This window comes from Octopus sinensis, linkage group LG1, assembly GCF_006345805.1.
Source record: "Octopus sinensis linkage group LG1, ASM634580v1, whole genome shotgun sequence".
NCBI lineage: Eukaryota > Metazoa > Mollusca > Cephalopoda > Octopoda > Octopodidae > Octopus > Octopus sinensis.
The window spans coordinates 50,958,520-50,976,019 of NC_042997.1; the positions used below are offsets into that span (position 1 = coordinate 50,958,520).

Genomic DNA, 17,500 nt, shown 5'->3' on the forward strand with positions numbered 1-17,500 from the left:
CCTCCTGAACCTCACCAACACCCTTACATGAGCAAGTAATACTCCAACCAACCAGAGCGGGTAACACACTGGATCTCTGCTTCACAAATAATATGATCTCATCCTATTGTGAAAGTGACACCGACCACTACTCTCGGATCACAACATGGTAGAGCTGACCATGTACGGGCCAAAAGAGAGCCACGGACATGCAGCCTACAAGAAACCCTCAGAGTCTTTTCCAGCTTGAACTTCAATAAGGCAAACTGGAAACAAATTGAGAAAGAGATCCTCAACAAACTGGCCTGAATGTCTCTCCTCGCCGGACATCGACATGATACTTCAACAATTCATGTCTGTAATGCAAGCCATATGCTACAAATGTGTCCCAGAGAGAAAGGCCACTGTACACAAAACAAAATCCCCAGAGAGAGAAAAATTTTAATGAGACGGCGCACAAAATCTCAAATCGCCTAAACAAACAAATTGAAGCAGTGAAAGTCCCGCCTGAAAATAAAACTGTTGGAAATTGAAAATTGTCTGCAACTCTCCCATGAGGAAGAAGAGCAGACAAAGAAGCCTGGGCTATAGACAACATAAAAAATAAACCCAGAGCTTTCTACAGGTATGCCAAAGAACAGCTACGGTGCACTGTAGGATAGGGCCACTCCTTGAAAAGGATGGCACACTCACAGGAAAACCAATGAGGGTAAGTGAAATACTGAATGAATAATTCAAGAGTGTTTTCACTCCACCCGTTGGGCATTCCAAATCAGCAATCCAACTGACTTTTTTACCACTGCAGATATAGAATCAGAGGCGGCGACGTTAAATTACATCGATATAAGGAAGATGATGTAATAAAGGCTATAGATGAAATGAAAATAGACTCAGCTATTGGGCCCCGATGGATTCCCGGCAATCCTCCTAAAAGTATATAGAGAGTCTTAGCAAGACCACTGCAGTTCCTCTTTCAGAGCTTCCTTGCAGTGGCAAACTTCCAAGAAAACTGAAGGAAGGTAAAATATGCCCTATTCATAAAGGAGGTAGCAGAGCGGAGGCAAGAACTACAGACCTATCTCTCTGACCTCACACATCAGCAAGGTCATGGAACGAATAGTCAGAAGGAACTAATCACCTTCCTTGAAGAAAATGACTTGCTGCCTGACACCCAACTGGTTTCCGACCAGGAAGAAGCTGCTTAACTCAGCTCCTGCAGCAACTATGACTGGGTGCTGAAACAACTGCTCAACCACTCAAAGTGGAAGTCATATATCTCGACTTCGCACAGGCCTTCGATAAGTCGATCATGGAATGATATGTGTCACAAACTGCGTGATCTTGGCATAGTTGGAAACTAGGAGAATGGCTTCACGACTTTCTGAGAATGAAGTCAGGTGGTAGTGCCAATGGGCCCACTTCCATTAGCACGCAAATAGTGAGCGGGTTCCACAGGGCACTGTTTTGGGACCACTACTACTGTTCATAATGGCCCTCTCAGACATGCCCTCAGCCACGCGGAGAGCCACGATCACAAGTTATGCAGATGATACAAAGTTTCACAGGCAATACAGAACCCTGAAGACACTAGGCACCTGCAATATGAGCTGGACGAAATTTACAAGTGGGCTGAAAAGAATAGCATGCAGTCAATGCTGAAAGTTTCAAGCTTTATACTATCAGCATGCAAAACTGAATGCAATACCCAAGGAATACACTGGACCCGGAGGGATTGCAATCCCAGAGGCACAATCAGTGCGTGACCTGGGTATTCACATGAGTGATGACGCGACCTTTCATGTACATGTTGCTAAACTGAACAGTGAAATGCAGACGCCTGGCGGGATGGATTCTTAGAACCTTTAGAACAAGAGAACAAGAAACCATGATGTCCTCTGGAGACACTTGTCCTAAGTCACTTTGACTATTGCTCTCAGCTATGATCACCATCCAGTGTCAAGTTGATCACAGAACTTGAGGCGATCCACACGAAGCTACACGAAGAAGATAGCCTCTATGCAGAATGTAAGCTACTGGGAAAGACTCAAGAGATTAAAATTATATTCCTGGAGCGTAGCGGGAAAGATATGCCATAATATACATCTGGAAGATCCTGGAGGGAAGTGTCCTGAACTTTGGCATCGAGAGTTACGCAAACGCCAGAACTGGGCGCCACTGCGTGGTGCCTAGGACTCCAACTTGCCATCAAGATGTAGGACAAGATTCTGTGATAGCCTGGGCTTCCGAGGCCCACAGCTCTTCAATATCCTCCCGATGAACCTGAGAGACCTGCATGGGGTGGATACAGATGTCTTTAAAAATGGAGCTGGATCTCTTCCTGTCAGGTGTCCCAGATGAACCACTTCACGGCAGGAGGGCAGATGAGGGCAGCTGCAATCGAACCTCTCTCATAGCAACCAAATAGCAGTTGCTAGAAAGCCTCCATGAAGTGAAACCAATTAGCAACACCAAATGGCGGTGCCCCAGCATGGCCACAGCTCATGAGCTGAACCTGGAATCAATCAATCAATCAATCAAATCATATATGTATATATATGTATATATGTTATATATATGTATATATATATGTATATATTGTATATATCTGTATTATATATGTATATATAATGTATATATATGTATATATATTGTATATATATATATATATATATTATATTGTATATATATATGTATATAAATTGTATTATATATGTTATATATATGTATTATATATATAATATGTATATATCTATATATTATATATATATATATATATATATGTATATATATAATGTATATATCATCATCATCATCATCATCATTTAGCGTCCGTTTTCCATGCTAGCATGGGTTGGACGGTTCTACTGGGGTCTGTGAAGCCAGAAGGCTTCATCAGGCCCAGTCAAATCTGGCAGTGTTTTCTAAGGCTGGATGCCCTTCCTAACGCCAACCACTCCTGAGTGTAGTGGGTGCTTTTTACGTGCCACCACACTGGTGCCAGACGAGCTGCAAACGGCCACGAACGGATGGTGCTTTTTATGTGCCACCGGCACGAGGGCCAGGCGAGGCTGGCAACGGACACGAAACGGGGCGGTGCTGGCAACGGTCGCGAAACGGAAAGTTCTCTTACATGCCACCGGCACTGGTAACACATCTGCAATTTCCATTGATCGATTTCCATTGATCGATTTTCGATTCTGATCCTCACTTTGCCTCAATGGGTCTTCACAAGCAGAGTTTCGACATGCCCCGGCACTGGTAGCACATCCGCAATTTCCTTGATCGATTTCAATTCTGATCCTCACTTGCCTCAACACGTCTTCACAGTAGTTTTGGTGTCCCAAGAAGGAAGGTATGCATACGTAGGCTGGCTCCATCCCATGTAGAAGGCCACGGGTTGTGGACTCACTTGTCCTGGCCGGGTCTTCTCGCGCACAGCACACTTCCAGAGGTCTCGGTCTCTAGTCATTTCCTCAGTGAGACCTAAAGTTCGAAGGTCGTGCTTCACCACCTCGTCCAGGGTTTTCCTGGTCTGCCTCTTCCACAGGTTCCCTCAACCGCTAGGGTGTGGCACTTTTTCACATATATAATATGTATATATATATATATATATATGTATATATTATATATATATATAATATGTATATATTATATATATATATATATATATACATATATATATATATGTATATATATATGTATATATGTATCATCATCATCGTCGTTTAACGTCCGTTCTCCATGCTAGCATGGGTTGGACGGTTCGACCGGGGTTCTGGGAAGCCAGAAGGCTGCACCAGGCTCCAGTCTAATCTGGCAATTTTCTACAGCTGGATGCCCTTCCTAACGCCAACCACTCCGTGAGTGTAGTGGGTGCCTTTTACGTGCCACCTGCACAGGTGCCAGGCGGGCTGGCAACGGCCACGGTCAGATTGGGTGTATATATATATGTATATATATATGTATATATATATATATATATATATGTATTATATATATATATATATATGTATATATAGTATTATATATATATATATATTATATGTATATATATATTATATATTGTATATAATATATATATATATATGTATATATATATATATATATATATATATATATACTATATATATATATATATATATATAATATATATATATATATATATATGTAAATATATATAAAAATATATATATATATGTATATTTATTCTCTCTCTCTCTCTCTCTCTATCACACACACACACACACATACAAGAAAATAGTGTTTTGCCTTATTTACTATAAAGAATTATTTTTGATTGTAATTTTTTGACACTTATTTCTAGTACTGCTTTATAGTGTATCACAATTTGTTGTAATGCCTTCAATTGCTACAACTTTGAACCTTATATGGAAACTAAAAATATCATCATTACCATCATGATGAAATCTTGCCAGACTCAAGTTTATTTTCTTTTCCACAGGTTAATCAAAAAAAAATATTTATGTAATGGTACTGGTGTCAAGCCAATTGACTATATCTATGTAATAAATTATTACAAATAATAGTAAGAATAATTCCTTCTACTACAGACACAAAGCCTGAAATTTTGAGAGAGGCAGCTATTTGATTACATCAACTGATACTTATTTTACCAACTCTGAAGGAATGAAAAGGGGAAGTTGACCTCAGCAGAATTTGAACCCAGAACACAAAGCCAGAGGAAATACTGCCAAGCATTCTGTCCAGTGTGCTAAATAATAATAATAATAATAATATAAATAATTTTCGATTTTGGATTTGGTTTGCAAGAATCTTTATATGAGTTTGTGTGTTGAAGTATATTCTGTTGTGTTTGGGGGAGAGTCATTTTATTTTTGTGCCTTATAATATAACACACTCACCGGTAAAATTTCCACTTATTTCTTATTTTTATTTTCCTAATTAATAAGAAATAAGTGGAAATTTTATCAGTGTGTGTGTGTTACATTAAAAGGCACAAAAAGAAAATGACTCTCCCCAGACACAACAGAATAATAATAATAATCTTTTCTACTACAGGCGCAAGGCCTGAAATTTTGGGGGAAATTATGTTGACCCCACTATTTCACTGATATTGAATTTATTGACCTGAAAAGGATGAAAGGCAAAGTCAGCCTCTGTGGAATTTGAACACAACATAAAGATGGACGAAATGCCGCTAAGCATTTTGCCCAGCATGCTAACGATTCTGCCAGCTCACCACCTTATTTCAAGTTTTTGCCACAAGGGCAGTTTGGGAGATGGGATTAAGTGGATGACATCAACTCCAGTGGTACTTATTTAATTAACCCCGAAAGGACGAAAGGCAAAGGCGACCTTGGTAGAATTTGAACTCAGAAAATAGTGGCAGACAAAATACTGCAAAGCATTTTGCCTGGCATGCTAACAGTTCTGCCAGCTCACTGCCCCAATATTAATAATAATAATAATTTTTTTTACTACCCACAAGGGGCTAAACCAGAGGGGACAAAGAAGGACAGACAAATGGATTAAGTCGATTACATCGACCCCAGTGCGTAACTGGTACTTAATTGTTCTTAACAATGATAATGATAATAAATTTTCTAGTATAGGCACATGGCCTAAAATTTTTGGGGGTGGTAGTAGTAATAATAATAGCAATAATAATAACTCTTGTGATTAACTGGTAGTTATTTCTTCGACCCTAAAAGGATGAAAGGCAATGTAGACCCCAGAGTATTTGAACTAAGAATTCAAACCCGAAAAGAAATGCTACTAAGCATTTTGTCCAACATGGTAATAATAATAATAATAATAATGATGATGATGATGATGATGATGATGATGATGATGATGATGATGATGATGATATAATAATAATAATAATGATAATAATAAGAATAATGATGATGATGATAATAATAATAATAATGATAATAATAATAATGATAATGATAATAATAATGATAATAATAATAATGATAATAATAATAATGATAATAATAAGGATAATGATGATGATAATAATAATGATGATGATGATGATGATAATAATAATAATAATAGCCCTACTCAATCATCATCCTAGCTGTAAATAAAATTACTATTATTATTATTATTATTATTATTATTGACATCGGCATCACTCGACTTTTCTTCCCAAAAATGTTATTTCATTGCTAAGAATGTGCAAATGAAGTAAAAGACAAAAGAGACAGCAAGACTGGTGCATGGGAGGGGCTGGGGCTGGGGAATAGGTGAGTGATCCTTCCCTCATCCTACCACACCTACTTTGTTGCAGGGTTTTATCGTATTTATTTATTGTTTTATTTTTAAAAAAGACGGAGTGCAGGGGAAGTGTGTGTGTGTGTGTGAAGGCACAAGAGAGCAGAGCAGAGATATGGAGTGTTTGTTTGAGAGGAGGGGGTGTGTGATGAGGATTGGGGAAGGATGGAAGGCGAGAGGGTGTGTCCTCGTGCACAGATAACAAGCATCACCGTGCGACGACGCTGGTGTGGTCGGTGTAGCAGTGAGGGAATGGGAGGGGAGGTGGAGATGTGAGATAAGACGAGAGAGGATGAGGGATAGCACCTCGCCGCCCCGTACCTTTATAGCTGGAAACAAATTTCAGTAATATCAGTAGTAGCAGTAGACAAGAGAGAAAATCACACATCTCCAATCAATGTGCACTCACTCGATCAAACAAGCAGATTCCTTCTCCTCTTCCTTCCCCCCTCTCTCATTTTCCGTGTTTGCTCATCTTGCACTTCCTCTTTTCTCCCTCTCTCTCTCACCATCTATCTGTCTGTCTGTCTACAGTCTATCTCTCTCTCTCTCTCTCTCTCTCTCTCCGCTTGCTTTTACCTACCTTTTTAGTTCTGACACTTGCATAAATAGAAGATACAAGCACGCGCAATAGAGCTCGCAGTGTCACTGTCTCCAGCACGTAGGGAAGTGACAACAACATCGTTAGCAACAATCACACAAAAACAACACACACACACATGCAAACTAAAGCAAAAAAAAATTATATATAATTATTTGTAAAGGAAAAAAAAAAGGAATGCATTTTAATCTTGTAGTTTCTGTTAACATTTTATTTTCTTAATCTCCACCTCCACCTCCACCACCACTTCCACCCCATCCAACTCCGTGTGAATGCTATAAACAGGAGGATTCTGAGCGAACAAGTGGGAATTACTGCTTTCCAAAACAAAAGACTGCAAAACAGCATCCAGCACCAACGTCACTCCGAAGAGATTCAGAAACAGTGACTTCATAAAAACCATTCTTGACTGGGAGGAAGCGCTATACAAAGGTGCATGACGAGAGACACTGGGGTGGATTATTCCAATACAGCAGCAGGAAGAGAAACAAAACAAAACCAAAACTAAGTCCTAACGGGGAAACTTAAGAAGTTGGAGAGAGTGGTGCTGTTTTCAGGTAAACAGGTAAATAAGAAAGATAAAATAGAAAAGAGTTGGTGAGTGTGATGCAGAACTGATAATTGATATCAAAGACATTGGAAATTATTGAGAACGTAAGTTAGATTTTAATTATCATCTTTTCCAAATATTGTTCTTAATAGTCATTTACCCATCATTATTTTTATTAATATTTTATTAATATTTTCATCATAGTTGTTGTCATTATTATTATTATATTGGAAGGGGCAGCATGCAGTTGCAGAATTAAACACCTTACAGATTTCAATCACATTAAAAGACAAAAGAATCTTCTACCAAGGGAGTCAGTTTTTGCCTTTTGTCCTTCAGGGGTCGATAAAATAAGTTCCAGTAATGCATTAGGGAGAGTCACTACAATGAAGTGCATGTCTCACCTGTGGCCTCATGTCACTGTCAGAAAGTCTTATTATCAAGCACTAGAAATGGTTAAGACAGTAGTCAACATGGTTAATTGCTTTGTAGCACTTTAGTTTTATCCCTCTACATTCTGTGTTCAAATATTACCAAAGCCAGCTTTGCCTATCATACCTCTAGGGCAAATAAGATTAGGAACCAGTTTATAATACATTTGGAATAAATTCAAGGAACTCTACCTTTTCATTTACAAAACTGTCCTTGTTATTAAGTCAAAAGAAAGCGCTTATTATATAATTATCATTATTATTTATTTTTAAATAAATCAACATCATCCTCATCATTATTATTATTATCATTATTGTAGCAAGCTGGCAGAATCTTTAGGAGTGTCAGAGAAAATGCTTAATGGTATTTGTTCCAGCTCTTTGCATTCTGAGTTCAAATCAGGTTGAGGTTGATTTTGCCTGTCATCCTCCTGGGGTTGATAAAATAAAGTACCAGTTAAGTACTGGGGGTTAATGGTATCCACTAAAACCTTCCCTTGTACCTAAATCATCGTTATTATTGCTATTGTTGTTATTATTATTATTATTATTATTACTATTATTATTATTAGTAAGGGAGTACACTGGCAGAATCGCTAGAGCATCAGGAATAAAAATGCCTAGCAGTGTAGTGTTTATTCTGACTCAATTCCTGCTTGAGTCAACTTTGCCTTTCTTCCTTTTATGCACAGTAAAATAACACGGCAGTTAAGTACTGGGGTTGGTGTAATCAACTTTCTCCCCCTAAAATTACTGGCCCTGTGCCAAAATTTGAAAACAGTTGTTATTGCTATTAGGGTAGTGAATTAGTAGACAGAATCATTAGAGTATTGAAAGAAATAGCAGTGGTATTTCCTTTGACCCTTTACAATCTGAATTCAGATCTCACCAGGGTCAACTTTGCCCTTTCATTCCTCTGAGGTCAATAAAAATAAAGTATCAATCAAATACTGGGGGTCAATGGTATCAACTCCTCCCTTCCTTTCAAAACTGCTGGCCTTAGACTGGCAGGATTATTAGTGCCTGGTCTGGTTTTTTAATTCTCATTTCAGATCTTAGTGAGGTCAGCTTTGTCTTTAATCCCTGCCAGAGTTGATAAACAGTGTACCAAAGCAACCAAGGGCCGAGATTAATGTAACTGTTGAACCTCACTCGCAAATTTCCGGCCTTGTGCTCATGTCAGAAACTATTATTATTATTTTGCCCTGGAGGCAAATAAATAAAATCATTATTATTATAATTTGACCCCGGTCGAACCGTCCAACCCGTGCTAGCAAGGAAAACAGATGTTTGATGATGATGATGATTATTATTATTATTATTATTATCATCATCATCATTGTAGTGAACTGGCAGAACCATAAGCATACTGGAGAGAATGCTTAATGACATTTCTTCTGTCTTTGTGTTTTGAGCTCAAATTCCGCTGAGGTCGACTTTGCCTTTCATCCTTTTGAGGTCGGTAAATTAGGTACCAGTGAAACATTGGGGTTGATGTAACTCCCCCAAAATTTCAGGCCTTGTGCCTTTAGTAGAAAGGATTATTATTATTATTATTATTATTATTATTGCAGTGAGTTAGCAGAACCATCAGCATACTAGAGAGAATGGTTAAAGGCATTTCTTGTTTATGTTCTGAGCTCAAATTCCACTGAGGTTGACTTTGCTTTCCATCTTATTAGGAGTTGATAAATTAAGTATCAGTTGAGCACTGGGGACAATGAAATCAACTCGCTCCCTCACCCCAAAATTTCAGGCCCCTGTGACTGTAGTAGAAAGAACTGAGAGGTTACAGCTGTAAAAAAAAAACAGGTAATATAAAAGGAGAGGGAGCTCTCTACCCCTTTTGACCAGGCTCCTGTGGTTTTTATGGGTTTTTTCCATGAGTAACTTTTTGAAGCGCCTCCTCCTATTGGGAGATTTTATTTGTTATAGTTTTCGCAAAACCCCTTGTACTTTTCGTCCTGTGTTTGTCCTTACATGTTTTTTTTTATTTATGTTAGCCCTTGTGGCCAATAAAACAAGAATTAATTATTATTATTATTATGTTTCCAATTGATTCATGTCAGCAACTGCACCACCTGGTGTACCTATACATTCCTTAGGTGTACGCAGCATTTTCTTTTAAAGGAAAAGAAATTGTGTTTCTATGCTGCATCTGTTTTAATTTGTGCCAGAATTTGTAGCATTGTGTCCTGTTGTTACGTTAATGTTTCATCTATTTGTTGTATAGAGTATGTGCTACGTGAGTTGTGATATTCAGTTGGAAGCTGATTGTTTAGTGTATATGCTGTATGTTGTATTGCTTGTGTTGTGTGTTACAGTTCTGAGTGGTTATTGTGTAGCAGTTGTGTTGTATGTGTGTGCTACAGTCTTATGTTGTGAGCAAGTAGAATGTATTGCGATGGTTATGTTGTGCATGTGTTTTACAGTGTTAGGTGGTGAGTTTATAGAAAATGCTATGTCAGTTTTGTTGTGTGTTAGGATGTGATTGTGTAGAATGTGTTGTGTTAAGTAATTGTCATGTAGAATTTGTGCTATGCCGGTTGCCTTATGTGTTTTACTGTCAGATACCGATTGAGCAGGGTAAGCATTGTGTTGGTTGAGTAATTTATTGGGGGCGGCTACAGTGTTTTATTACCATTATAATTCTTATCAAGGTGGCAAGCTGACAGAATCATTAGCTCACCAGGTGAAATGCTAAGCGGTATTTTGTCCATAGGCACATTCTGAGTACAAATGCTGCCTGGGTTGACTTTGCCTTTCATCCTTTTGGGGGTCGAGAAAATAAGTACCAGTTGAGTACTGGGGTCAATGTAAGTGACTATCCCCTTCCCCAAAATTTCAGGCCATGTGCCTATAGTAGAAAGGATTATTATTATTATTATTATCATCATTATTATCATCATCATCATCATCATCATCAAGGTAGCAAGCTGGCAGAATTGTTAGCATGCTGGGCAAAATGCTTCGCAGTATTTCGTCTGCTGTTACATTCTAAGTTCAAATTCCACTGAGGTTAACTTTGCCTTTCATCCTTTCAGGGTCAATAAAATTAGTACCAGTTACGCACTGGAGTTGATGTAATTGATTTAATCCCTTCTACCAAATTTGAGGCCCTACGCTTCCAATAGAAAGGATTATTATTATTATTATTATTATTATTACTGGCCCGACTGGCCTCCGTGCCAGTGGCACGTAAAAAGCACCATCCGATTGTGGCCGTTTGCCAGCCTCATCTGGCAACTGTGCCGGTGGCACGTAAAAAGCACTCACTACACTCATGGAGTGGTTGGCGTTAGGAAGGGCATCCAGCCATAGAAACATTGCCAGATCAGACTGGGCCTGGTGCAGCCTTCTGGCTTCCCAGTCTCCAGTTAAACCATCCAACCCATGCTAGCATGGAAAGCGGACGCTAAACGATGATGATGATGATTACTGTTGCTATTGGAGTAAAGGAATTCATAGGAACTCATTTAGTACCATGAGGTACTGAGTTCAAATTATGCTAAGATAGAGTAAAAACTATTATTAATACCCAGTGGTAAAAAGCACCCAGTACACTCTGTGAAGTTGTTGGCACTAGGAAGGGCATCCAGCTGTAAAAACCATGTCAAAGCAGGCATTGGAGCTTGATGCAGTCCTCTTACTCACTGGCTCCTGTCAAACTGTCCAACTCATGCCAGCATGGAAGACAGATGTTAAACAATGATATAACTGCTGCTGCTACAGCTGATGATAATGATGTGGGGGAAATGACAGGTAGAATTGGTAAAGCAATAAGATTAACTACCTTGTGGTATTTAGTTATGTTACTTTACAGGAGTTCCAATCACAACAAGGTTAACTTCGCTATCCATCTTTCTAGAATTTCATAAAATTGCCAATCAAGAGCTGTGGTAGATACGACTGACCATCCACCCCTGTTGAAAAGTGATTTCAATGATTTCAATGATTTGTATTAAGATTTTTGTAATTGTATCCTTATCTTATATGTATTGAATTATAATGTATATATTTATGCTATTAAGGTTCTCGTTTTTGTTAATGAATAAATAAGTCAACATTCTAATATCCGAAAGCTGATGAACCAACAAATTGTTTCTCCATTTTCTTATTTGTATTATATATATATATACGTATATATATATATATATATACATATATGAAAATATATATAGATATATGAATATATATATATATATATATATATATGAATATTTATATATATATGAATATTTATATATATACGAATATTTATATATATATGAATATTTATATATATACGATATATATGAATATATATATATATATATATATATATATATATATATATAATATATATATATATATATATATATATGAATATATATAGATATATATATAAACTTAGATAAACTTAGATATGTTTCAACCAAAGATTGGTCCAGGCCATGTCTAACTTAATAGCACCACCTGATAGGATTATTCGAATCCTGTTTAAGTCAAGTTTTGTTCAAGTAGTGAGTTCTTGTTGGGTGAGTTGTATCCAGTTTTGTTCAAGTAGTGAGTTCTTGTTGGGTGAGTTGTATCCAGTTTTGTTCAAGTAGTGAGTTCTTGTTGGGTGAGTTGTATCCAATTATGGGTGGCTTATCTGGTATTCTTTGAAGGAATCTATCCAGACTCTGTTTGAAGTTGATGGGATCCTTTTCCTCTTTGATCTCCCTCGGGACAATGTTACATAGGGCAGGGCCTGTTGAGGAAAAGAAATTATGTTGCAGTGTACGTGTATGTTGTGATCTTGAATTTGGCAGGGGACGTATAGCCCGTGGGACAAGTCTTGGATGAACCTTGAAGCTAATGTTTAGGTCGTTTGGGCAAAGTTGGCGGTATATTTTCCACATCGTACAAATGATGTACCGCTCACGGCGACACTGGAGGGAGTAAAGTTTCAAGGCTTTAAGGCGATCCCAATAATCGAGAGCAGCCATGCCTTCAATTTGTTTAGTGAGAGCCCTATGAAAATATATATAGATATATGAATATATATATATATATATATATATATACACATGAAAATATATATAGATATATGAATATATATATATATAATATATATATATATATATATACATCGTCATCATCATCATCATCATCGTTTAACGTCCGTTCTCCATGCTAGCATGGGTTGGACGGTTCGACCGGGGATCTGGGAAGCCAGAAGGCTGCACCAGGCTCCAGTCTTATCTGGCAGTGTTTCTACAGCTGGATGCCCTTCCTAACGCCAACCACTCCGTGAGTGTAGTGGGTGCTTTTTACGTGCCACCTGCACAGGTGCCAGGCGAGGCTGGCAACGGCCACGGTCGGATTGGTGTATTTTATGTGCCACCGGCACGGAAGCCAGACGAGGCGGTGCTGGCATCGGCCATGAGTCGGATGGTGCTTCACGAGTCGGATGGTGTTTTTTACGTACCACCAGACCAGGGATCCTGGCTGGTTCAATTCGATTTCGATTTCGCTTGCCCCAACATGTCTTCGCAAGCAAGGGGGTTGGCATGGGTGCCTGTTGTACGGTCACATTGGTGTATTTTACGTGCCACCGGCACGGAAGCCAGTGGAGGCGGCGCTGGCATCGGCCACGAGTCGGATATATGAAAATATGAATATATATATATATATATATATATATATATATATATATATATATACATATACATATATGAAAATATATTCCCTGGAGCGTAGGCGGGAAAGATATGCCATAATATACATCTGGAAGATCCTGGAGGGAAGTGTCCTGAACTTACTTGCATAATTCAAATGTCCGTGACTTCTTCAGTACATTCGGTCATCGAGATGCAAACAGAAAAACTAACCCCAGCTCTCTGTGTCAGGACAGACATGTGCTTAGTTCTACTGATTACATCGGGAATAAAATTTCAAATGTCTTGGTTCTGGCGCGCTAAGGAATTCTTGAAGCGAGGGGCTGCAGTGAATAATTCACTGCGGATATTGCTTACAACTAGGGAACGTATTTATTTAAATATTTAAATATTGAGGGAGGATCGTTGATGGTCTTCTTCTAGCATTCGGCCGGCTACCTAGCAGGCTATCCCTGCCAATATACACATATATTTGAATTTTCTCTGACTCCTCAGATTTTTGAATGCTAGACTACTGGTTTTAAATTGATATTAAAATTAATATTAATTTATCTCCCTCAATATTTAAATATTTAAATAAATACGTTCCCTAGTTGTAAGCAATATCCGCAGTGAATTATTCACTGCAGCCCCTCGCTTCAAGAATTCCTTAGCGCGCCAGAACCAAGACATTTGAAATTTTATTCCCGATGTAATCAGTAGAACTAAGCACGTGTCTGTCCTGACACAGAGAGCTGGGGTTAGTTTTGCTGTTTGCATCTCGATCTATGTGTCCGCTGACAGGTATTTTGCGGTAATCAGGGTTTCTAATTTGTGATTTATGCACCGCCATCCTGTTACGTAAGCTATTTTATGTATGGCCTATATACTGCCTATTGCAGCCTGCGCATGTTATGACGTAAATTAAGTTTTCTGATGCGCAGGTGAAGTTTGTTCTAATGGTGACTGGTGGCCTTGTTCCAGTATAAATTCTGATCCTTCTTTCAAGATGACACAGATTCCGCAGTTGGGCTTCCACATTTTCTAACTGCTGGTTTTGTGGTTGATGTTGAGTGCAGTGTAGCTTGGGTTAAAATCCTTTTCAAGGATTTTGGTTGCCGTTTAATTTTTAATGATGGTGTGTGTTTCGAGGATCCGGTTCATCTTTGGGTCTCCCTTTAGTAGGGCTGTGCTTTGTAGTATGGTGTTGAAGGCCTCATTGTTGAGTGGGTTGTGTGTAGAGATGTAGGGAAGGGTTTTTGATTGTTCTTTCTTTTTTGGTTTTGTTTGTCTCAGGTCTTCTATACTTAATTTAAGTACCCGTTGGATTGCACTGTCTATTAGGGGCTCTGGATAGTTTCTATTTGTGAGTGTGGTTCTAAGTTCCTGGAGACATGTGTGTCGGGTGTTTGTGTCTGATATTATGGTGCAAATCCTTCTAGCTAAACAAAAAGGGACATTCATTCTAGTGTGTCGTGGGTGGCATGAATCAAAGGGTAGGTACTGTTTAGAGTCTGTCGGTTTATAGTAGATATCTGTCTCTATTTTGTTGCCGGTTTTCTTAATGAGGATGTCTAAAAATGGTAATTCTTTTTCGTTGTGGTCCATCGTGAATTGTATATTGTCATTTATTCCATTTAATAGAATTTTAAATTCCTCAAGTTTCTCTATGCCTTTGTCCCAGATGATGAAACAGTCATCGAGGTATCTTTTCCAGTTGTTATGGATATAGGTGGCGAAGGTGTTTCCATATTTCTCGAGTGTCATCCGGTATAGTATTTTCTCGAGGTATCCCATCACTAGGTTGGCAAAAGATGGTGCAGTACGCGTGCCCATCGCTATTCCCGATCTTTGCCTGTAGAAATCATTGTCAAAAATAAAATAATTGTTCTCTAAAATGAATCTAAGTCCTTCTATTATAAGGTCTTTGTTATGCGAGTTGGGAGTTCAAAGGGGTAGTTATTCAGCCAGAAGGTGATTGCTTCTATTCCTAGGTTGTGAGGGATGTTAGAATAAAGATTAACTACGTCGAATGATACTAGAAGGGTTTTCTCATTGACTGTTTTAGGGAGGTGGTTGAGCATATCTATATCGTCTCTTACGTAGCTTTTGATGTGTTTTAGAAAGGTTTAAGAAGTGTGTCTAAGAATTTGCTGGGAAGGCCCAACTGCGGAATCTGTGTCATCTTGAAAGAAGGATCAGAATTTATACTGGAACAAGGCCACCAGTTCACCATTAGAACAAACTTCACCTGCGCATCAGAAAACTTAATTTACGTCATAACATGCGCAGGCTGCAATAGGCAGTATATAGGCCATACAAAAAATAGCTTACGTAACAGGATGGCGGTGCATAAATCACAAATTAGAAACCCTGATTACCGCAAAATACAGGTCAGCGGACACATAGATAGATGTGCTGGAAATGTAAATCCGAAATTTACAACTAACCCGCTCTATAAATTCAGTGACAACGCAACCTTCACACAACGCCAAAATAAAGAACTGTATTTCATAAAAAAATTTAGACAAAGTTTAAACACCCTGGGCCAGGAATATTAAAACAAAAGATAAGTCCTCCAAAAAGGAGAAGCAAAATTCCACCACGGCCGCTACCTTAAACAGTCACTCGCACTGACGGAAATATGCCTTAGTAAAAAAGGAAAAAAATTCTTTCGTGCAAATCTGACCCTGATGGACTGACCACATACGATACAGCTAAGGGTCAGACCCGATTCTGATTGGTCAACATGCTGATGACGTCTAGTCCTGCTAGAATGGACAGGATACAAACAGGGGGCAGAGATTAGTCAGAATATTGATGACGTACCTTTCTGCTTGACTAGTCACCTAACAAAATACAGACAGGGGGCAGATCTAATGCAGCTATAAGTCGTGATTGGGCAGAATCTTGATGACGTCTCGTTCTGCTTGACTAAGCCACCTAACGAAACGACTGGTCAAAACAGGATACAGACAAGAGGCAGTTATAATACAGCGATAGGTCACGATTGGTCAGAATTCTGATGACGTCCCGTTCTGCTTGACTAAGCCACCTAACGAAAAGGGGCAGATCTAATACAGCTATAAGTCATGATTGGTCAGAATCATGATGACGTACCGTCCTGCTTGACTAAGCCACCTAATGAAATGACTGGTCAAAACAGGATACAGACAAGAGGCAGTTATAATACAGCGATAGGTCACGATTGGTCAGAATGTTGATGACGTACCGTTCTGCTTGACTAAAGCCACCTAACGAAACGATTGGTCAAAACGTTGATGACGTCACGCTACACTGGACTGACCACCTAACAGGCATTATAAAACCCGAACAATTCACAAGACTCACTAGAATCACCCAGCGAACATCCACCATGGGTCATCACAATTGCTCAAGGTAAAAATGAATTCCTCGCTCTTTCGGGAACATCAATCTTCTGTATTGACTGCTTTCCACCACTTTGATCTGTTTTTTGTATTGAATACGTATCGCCACCGTGGGCCACTGCATCGAACACTTTGAACATATAGCATGAATGAACTTACTTCAAACTATATTTGAACTTTAAGATGTCTGACTCCGTTGTGTATTGTAAATGAATTTCTTGTGTTTGACGGCATGAGCTGTCTTTTTTTATATATAACTTTTTTTGATAAGGTTCATTTCAGGAACTGAAACATGTTATAATGTATATATAAAAATTAAAAATTGTATAATATAGCAGCATTTTCGAACTTCATTTTTTACAAATATATATATATATATACATATATGAAAATATATATATATATATATATATATATATATATATATATATATATATATACATATATGAAAATATATATATATATATATATATGATTGATTGATTGATTGATTGATGATTGATTGATTCTAGTTTCAGCTTATGAGCTGTGGCCATGCTGGGGCACCGCCATTTGGTGTTGCTACTTGGTTTTACTTCATGAAGGCTTTCTAGCAACTGCTATTTGGTGCATGAGAGAGTTCGATGCAGCTGCCCTCATCTGCCCCTCCTGCCGTGAAGTTG

The 17,500-nt window shown here is 38.4% G+C and overlaps 2 protein-coding genes across 3 annotated transcripts in view; one reads left to right on the top strand and one right to left on the bottom strand.

Moving 5' to 3' along the window:
* The window catches only part of LOC115211797 (DNA ligase 1), a 196,251-nt gene that overhangs the window by 78,139 nt on the left and 100,612 nt on the right, over positions 1–17,500 (bottom strand). The gene's annotated exons all lie outside the window — the stretch shown is intronic.
* Positions 6,455–17,500, top strand: part of LOC115211805 (complement C1q tumor necrosis factor-related protein 7-like) — a 71,372-nt gene continuing 60,326 nt past the window's right edge. Inside the window, exon 1 of the mRNA XM_029780513.2 lies at positions 6,455–7,501. The gene's annotated coding sequence lies outside the window, so the exon portion shown is untranslated. The remainder of the gene's footprint in view (positions 7,502–17,500) is intronic.